Genomic DNA, 8,442 nt, shown 5'->3' on the forward strand with positions numbered 1-8,442 from the left:
ACCATCCAAAATTAATAACTAATTATCCAATAAACTTCAACCAATTATATTCATCGACAAATTACTAAATATTAAACATACACCTGCATTCCAACTTATCCTATGGTCATCTAGCCTAAGTTTTCACAGAACATTATATATTAAATGCAAGAAACCTAAACCATACCTTGGCCGATTTCCACGTAACGACCAAAGCTATTTATTCAAAACCAAGACAGCCCCTCAAAACTCAACTAATCCGCTTCCTCCAAGTTCCAGTATTCACAATTTCAAGCTCCAATTATTTATTCACAACCTAATACACATTCATAACACATATATATCCAATTTAATACTCAAAGCTCAAATTCAATGAAAATAAAATAGAATTATCGTATCCTCACCTTACCCAAGCTTCACATAAGCAAGAGTGAACGTTTTTCTCAAGCTAATTGGATCCTAAAACATCAAAAATCAAAGAAATTCAATACCCCTTCTCAAAACTCGAAAATTGGGGGAAAAGAGTGGCTGAGAATATTTAAGGGCTTACCTATAAAATTGTTCCGGTAGAAATGTAAAGCTCGACGCGGTGGACGCGTGGTCGCAAACGGTGCGGCGATCGGAGCTCGGATCGGGAAGTTACGGCGCCTTGAACTTGGAACGAGGGTTCGGACCCCTTTTTCTTCTCCTCCCTGGACGCAAGCTTTCAGCGTCACGTTGCTGAAATGAGGGAGATGCAATGCGTGGGTTCATTTAATAGGTCGGTTCGGTTGGACCGATGGTCCGATTTGGATCCGGTTCAACCGGTTCGGTCCATTCGGTCCAATCTTGGACCGATTTTCTCAAAATTAGTGTCAAAATTTTCGTTTCGATGAGCTCTATCCTAATTTGATATAATATTCACATTTCTAATCCTCCTTATTAAAAACTAATTTATTGACTAATTATTTACTAATTTAACCGGGGTTTACAACCGGTAACCAAATAGTTTTTTTGGAAAGTAATCCGTTGCATAATTCGATGGCAATTACCGGCGAGATTTATACCGTCCAATTTCTTTTGATGGTAAGTTAGTTATGTCGGATTTTATTTGTGTTTCTGACGATAAATCCGATGATACTCTGCGTTTTTCTTGCAGTGATGAGCGTGTAGAGATAATACTGACGTATAAGGCCGTCGGTAAATAATTAACGTACAAATTTTCGAAATAAATTTATCGATGGCTAAGTCATCATTAACTTTAATCAAATTCAATTTTTTAATTAATTTAATGATTAATTAACAACGATCTAACCGTCGGTAGACTTATACACATTAAATAAAGATTGAAAGAAATAAATGTTATTAATTACCAATAACTTAGCCGTTGGTAAAGAATATTAATTATTTATTTAAAATAAACTTTGAATATTATAACGTTCACAATTTATCAACGGGCAAACTGTAGGTAAATTAATAGTTGAAATTTTTGAATTCTCGCATGTCATTTATATCTGTGATCAATTTGATGACAAACAATTATCCTAATTTTTATATTAGTTGTTAAATCAATTTCTAATTTTATTTTAAACTACTAACAGTGTTATAGTATAATTTGTGTTAAATGGTTGCCAATTTTATCATCGACAACTAATTTAGCGACCTACAATTTTTATAACTACTTTATTGTTGATAGCTAAATCGATATCTTAAATGTTAGTGATAGATTAAACGACAAAATATTCACACGGGGTTGAATGGGGTGATTTAACAATCAACTAAATTAAAAATTTTAAATTTTATTACCAATAATATTTTTTACGCTGCTTGTATTAAAAAAAAATTATTCAAATTTTTTAAAATATTTTTTATTTTAATTTAATCCAATCCCAAACTTTAATTCTACTCACCACCACCACAACTACTACCGCCTCCTGCTCAATTGCTCCTTCTCGGCTGCTCGAAACAATGTCGAAATCGCTGACTTGTGCATGCAGAAGAAGGTTGGCCCTCTCAATAGGGGCCACAATGGGGTGAACCACCCCAGCCATGAATTAATGGACGTTCACCAGTTTTGAACATTGCTTCAAGTTCAACTACGATCTTTCTTGTTCTTCTTCATCTCAATCTTGTTTTTTCTGGATCATTATGGCTCTAATACATATCCATCTATCCCTTTCATTCTCTCTACTTATTATCTCTAAATAATCTTTCTCCCATATACAGAGCAGTCCTTCACCGCCTTCCTTTGCCTCCCCACTATCCCAGCCACACTCTAATTTCCCCCGCAGCCTTTTCAGTGTTATATGAGATGTTTCTAGATTTTGTTTCAACGATTCCTATAAACCAAGGATTATATTTACTAATTAACTCCTTAAGGCATCTTATCTTACCTCCACTCCCTAATCAATTTCAAGGAAGAATATTGTTTATAGATATCAATTAACTTACATGAATAGGAACACTCTGTTAGCTGTTTGTTTCGCTACGATAATAAATTCATATTTACTGATACAATAAAAATATAATCAAATAATAAAAGGAACATGTTATAAAATTGCTTATCTACAGAAATAAACTATTGATGAATACATTGATATCTAGTTCATCGTATAAATAATGCATTATGGTATAAGCAATGTGGTGGGTTGGATCAAAAGTACAAGTTGCCAATTTGGTGTGGCAATTCCTCAATGTAGGTTCCGTAGAATTGTTAGCAATACTAAATAACAATGTGACAAGCAGATGAAGTACAAATGAAAAGTAGTCCACCAATCCAAGTCAAATGTTGGAGAAAATTTGAGAAATGAGATTGATCAATCAGAGTTCACAGTTTCAGAGTTCAATAGTTCATCATGTCACAAAATCAAAGAGCTACTCAATGAACAGAGTTCACAGTAATCCAGCCCAATGATCTCAACTCTCAAGTTCACAACAAATGAACAAACAACATCCAAAATTCAAAGTTTAGCAGTTCATCATGTCTCAAAATCAGTGTTGACAAAATCATGTCACAAAATCAGAGTTCAAAAAATTCTTTGTTCACAGAATCATCTCTCAAAATCAGAGTATACAAAATCAGAGTTCACAATGACAAAATCATGTCACATAAATCAAAGTTCACACAATCATATTTCATAAAATCAGAGTTCACACAATTAGAGTTCACAGTTTCATCTCTCAAAATCAGAGTATACAAAATCAGAGTTCACAATGACAAAATCATGTCACATAAATTATAAATTAGAGTTCACACAATCAGAGTTCACAGTTTCATCAGATTTCACAGTTTCATCAGAATTCAGTCAATTCACAAAGTTCACAGTATCAGATTTCATCACAGTATCAGAGACTCAGAGTCAGTTCATCATGCAACAGTTCATAACTAAATTAAAAATTACCTGGAACTCTATTGCTTTCTCTCAGAGATCGAAGGCACCTTGAGGCTTCAGGCTTCACCTCTTCAACGCTTCAACCGAACTCTATTGCTTTCTCTCAGAGCTCGACGGAGGTGACTGGTCGAAGTGGCTGAGTGAGCGACGGAGCTGACGGCGCGACGGACCCAACGGCGCCACGGAGCTGACGGCGCGACGGTGCTGAAGGCGCGACGAATCGTGATGGCGTTCAGGGCTTCAGGAGTTCTCTGTCTCTCACTCTCTCTGACGTGATAGTGCGACGGATCGTGACGGTGATGAATGATGAGAGTGGAGCTGAAGTGCGTGGGTGTGGGTCTGTGGGTGTGGCCGTGTGAAACTGGGAGTCTGGGATGCAACACGCAAGTGCGAATGGCAAAGGAGAATTAGGGTTCACATTTCACAAAACGCAAAACGGCAGCGTTTTGCTGCACGGCTAAAAAACTGGCCGGGTCCCGGTTCGGTTCAACCGACCGGTAATCGACCGGTTCGTCGATTCAACGCCGGTTTCTTAATTTTACGGTTTTTCTAATTGTCCGAACCGCTTTAGTTTTCGGTTCATGGTTCAACCGGTTTGACCGGCCGGTTCGAACCGGTTTTCAGAACATTGGTTATTCATCAACACTTCAATTTTGTTAATACTCCATTATTCTTTCATGAACCCTAATCTCTCATCATCGTTCATACTAAAATAAACTGCATCTGAAAAATAAAAAAAACTTCTTCATCACTTTGACACTCTCAAAGACCGTCTTTCTCTCCTTTACACTTACCGGCATCTCGTCTCGTCGTCGCCGAAGTTTCAACGGTCTCGCGGCCTTTCCTGGAATTCTCATTGCGGGCGACAGAAGCAATTCGGTGGGTTGTTGTCTCTCGTCGTCTTCTGGTTTTGGGTCCTCGCCGTCGTCGAAAATCGTGTACCGTCGTGGGGTCTTCACTCGTCGTCTTCTGGTTTCGGGTCCTGTAATTTTTCTCAGCTTCGAATCATTGAACTTTCTCAAAATGGTTTCTCAACGAAATTGACATCAGAAATAATCATGTGTTTCAAATCGATGATCATATCCAACAAAAGACATCAGAAATTAATGACACTCATAATGATGAGTAGTTGAATGATTCAAAGGTAAAGAATATCTGAGCAGGGAGGTTGGGAAAAGGAGAAGAAATCGAACAAAGCAAGAGAACACAACAACCCCATTATTGTAAAAATATCTCAACAGATTTCAATGGATGAAATGTTTGGTACTCTACAATCAACTTTTATAATGAAGCAATGCTAAATTCCAATGGACAATAGTGATGATAAATCATAGTCATGAATGTATTCATCATACATTTCAAAGTTCAAAGCACTTGCATGCAGGCTTAGACATTCATGTCTTTTTCCCATACTTAGCTTACCTTCTGTATACGTTGTTTTGTTTCTAAAATATGTAAATGTAAATTCAACTCCCTCTTTGTCACACACAAAATTTTGACAGTTTCTGCATCTTTGTCTCTAATATTTAACTTTGGTAATTTGCATTCTGTCCTTATGTTTAATTTTTCTCTATCTTTAATTTGTTTCACATTATGTATACAAGCTAGTCTTTACCTCCACAAATTTCGTCCTTTTTGGTGTCTAAAGTCTAATCTATCCTTCCTTATACGTGCATTTGGGGTTGAATTACTGATTAATTTATCTAAACTAATTGAATATCTCTCAATTCCGTACCCAACAAGAGCATAGCTCTATGTTTAGCTGATAAACTTGACTACATAAAGTAAACTTAGTTTGGCTTATATGGGAAGACTTTGATTCTTTAATTTTAAATACTTTTAAACAGAAATAACTTTTTTTACAGGTAGTTAAGTGGATAAGTAACTACTAAAATCAGCAGCCTATTATGATATTGCAAAAAAAGAGATATTCCTCCACTTAATTTACAACCAGAAACAGTTAATTAGTAAATTTAGCAGGTGCATAAAAAGAAATTAAATTAAATTAAATTAAAATTTGATTATAAAAGTTTAATTAGAACTTATCATAAAAAATTTTCGTTGTTCTGTTTGATTTGTTAATTCAACAGGTAGCCATAGATGTACATGTCCATATTTTTCCTTTTTTCTTCTTAAAAAATCTCCGTTCATTTGTATTGTTCTTTTAGCTAATTCATGTGTTTTGAGTTGAGTTTTGAGACAGAGCTAGAAATATTGGCGTGCATTTTGAGCAAGAAAAAGAAATATTTATCGCGCTTTCTAGTTTAGACTAATTGGCAAAATATGGCCAGTCACATTTTGAGATTTTTTCAAAATACGACGATATGTAATTTATATGATATCTCATCTCATAATCATATATGTATCAACTTTCAAACATTATCTTATGCAGAAGACTATGGTGATTATGGTACCTTGGCAAACACAGGCCAAATATTCAGTAATGGTGCCAGTTTTCTTGACTGCCCACAATTAACACTTGAAGCTTTGAATCTTGGTTCTTGATGAAATAGTGAAGATGTATGTGATCTTTTCCCATATCTCAGCAAAGGTGAGGTAATGAACAATTAATACACGATCATGTTGTTTCCATTATATTTGATGGATTCTATCGGAATCTGTTATTACCAACTCTAACAAACTATAGCAGCCACTCACATTATAACAGAATTAATTCCAAGCTAAACCATAACAACTTCTCTGCCTCTCTTGAGTCACAAGTCACCACTATATGCCTGTCACCCTTAACAGACAAGAGTGTATGAACATGCAATAATTCAGACTTAACAAGATCCAATTTGTTGTTACATATGTGAACCATTAACATATATAGATTGGATTAACTGCAAGAAATCATTATGCCAATTACTTCAACATACCTAATTGTAGTTAAAATTCACATTCTTAATTGTAGTTAACAAGATCCTATTTGTTGGTTCTCAGAAAAAAAACAGTGCTCTTACTATAAAAAAGAGAGAACTTGTTGCTTCTCCTTCTTTCTATGGTATTGTTGACTTTTCATCTTGAAAAAAGAACAGAAAGAAAAATAAAAGAAATTTCATGTATTTGTTAGTGACTCTTTCAATAAAAAGATTTTAGATTTACGTATTTCTATATTAGTTTTTTTTTTCTTCTCTCATTTAGAATTTAGAATTTGGATGTTAGTTGTGATTTTAGTTTTGTTAGAAAATCTCATTTTTGTTATTACTGTTGGCCCAATTGAACTACTTATAATCTTTTTTATATCGATGAATACTTGTTTTTGAAAAAACAATGGATTCTTTTTACTTTTTACAAGGTATCATGTCTTGAATAAGCATAAGCATAAGGCATAAGCATAAGAGAAAGTATGCAAAGGGAATGGATTATTATATGCAAAGAACACAAGGCATGACTTTTCTTATTTCAAAAATAGAAAAAGCAAAATAAATATATAACACACTATATTTATCATTTTATCTTGCCTACTTTTATTTGGATTTACAGTACACATAGCTACTCTTAAATAAGAGAAACACAATAACTTTAAATACAAACAGAAAAATAAAATAATCTAAGATTACACACATGAAAAGATCTTTTTCAGCAACCTAGAAACATCTACAGCAAAAGCATTTCCTAATGCTAACCCAGCAAAAAGATCACCACCATATCCAATTAGAATTACCATCCAATAAAATTCAAAGAAAGATCCTGACTCAGAATCTTGATCACCATCAGGTTTTGCAATGGAAGTTTTAAGAGGATCTTCACATTTCTTCAACAATTGAATCCCGCACAAATCCTTGTTTTCCGTAAATAAATTATCACCAAATGTTAAAAGTTGCCCATTTTTTGGGATTGGACCTGAGAGATTGTTGAAAAACACATTGAAGAAATCCAAGAAGGTTAGCGCTGTGAGTTGTTGAGGAATGTTCTTTGACAGGCTATGAAGAAAAAGGTCCAAGACTTCAAGTTTTGAAAGAGGAAGATGGGATGCAGCCAGTAAACATGTTATTGGACAAATTGAGCACAATAAGATGATTCAAACTTTCCATGATATCTGAAATCTCTCCCGAAATTTTGTTACATGAAAGACCAATGACTACCATGTGATGAAGGTATTGACTCCCAAGATAATCCATGACAACTCCTTTGTTGGACATTGAAAATGGAAGCAAATCAATATCCATAAACGTTTTCTCATTATAAATCACGTCCTTCAAATCAAGTTGTCTTTTGTTGGATATGATCATCGATTTAAAACACATGATTAATTTTTATGTCAATTTCGTTGAGAAACCATTTTAAAAAAGATCATCAATTCAAAGCTGAGAAAAATCACAGGACCAGAAATCAGAAGACGACAAGCGAAGACCCAAAACTAGAAGACAACGAGAGACGATGACCCACCGAGTTACTTGGATAGCTTGGATGAAAAAATTACATAAATGTAAAGTTTTTTCCTTAAGTTAATTAGCTCTTGTGTAACTATATAAAGATAAGCATGTAATGCATAAATAAATGATGAATAGATAACAACTTTCATCTTTGCCAAATTCCTTCTCTCTCATTTTTTCTGATTCTCTCTTTCTACAAATCCCAATTATGCAAATCCCAATTCATTAACAGCTTTTTCATTTGCTCCTTCTTCCTCTGTTCATCTCTCTCATTCTTTTCTTCAAGTTTTTCATCCTTCACCTTCGAACTCATCTAACAGAGATTGATGAGAGCCTAAATCTCTCTTATTGTGTAATTTCACAATCAAGTTACATCACTACGTTGTTAAGAAAAAATAGATTAAAGACTAATGTAGTACACTTTTATTAATTTCAGAGATGTAATTAGTGCAATTAAAATTTAAAAAAAATTTAATATACAATATTAATGTTAAAGACCACTTTAAAACTTATAAAGTAATCTCACTTGTAATAAATTACTATCTATTATGTAAGTACATTTAACATCGAAAAATCTATTGTATATGTAGTTTGATTTTAAGTTAACATATAGATTGATCTAGGTAGGGTGTAGCTTTTAATTTTCACAAAAAAAAAAGTTAATATTTAATTTAGTTTTAAAATTGCATATAAATTTTAATTTAGTTTATGAC

At 33.9% G+C, this 8,442-nt stretch overlaps 1 long non-coding RNA gene across 1 annotated transcript in view; it reads right to left on the bottom strand.

Annotated features, from left to right (window-relative positions):
* The window catches only part of LOC110267134, a 16,443-nt gene extending 12,439 nt beyond the window's left edge, over positions 1 to 4,004 (bottom strand). Inside the window, exons 1-2 of the long non-coding RNA XR_002354483.1 lie at positions 3,398 to 4,004; positions 2,422 to 2,424 (exon numbers count right to left, since the gene is read on the bottom strand). This is a non-coding gene — a long non-coding RNA (uncharacterized LOC110267134). The remainder of the gene's footprint in view (positions 1 to 2,421; positions 2,425 to 3,397) is intronic.

Source organism: Arachis ipaensis, chromosome B09, assembly GCF_000816755.2.
Source record: "Arachis ipaensis cultivar K30076 chromosome B09, Araip1.1, whole genome shotgun sequence".
In the NCBI taxonomy this organism is placed as follows: Eukaryota; Viridiplantae; Streptophyta; class Magnoliopsida; order Fabales; family Fabaceae; genus Arachis; species Arachis ipaensis.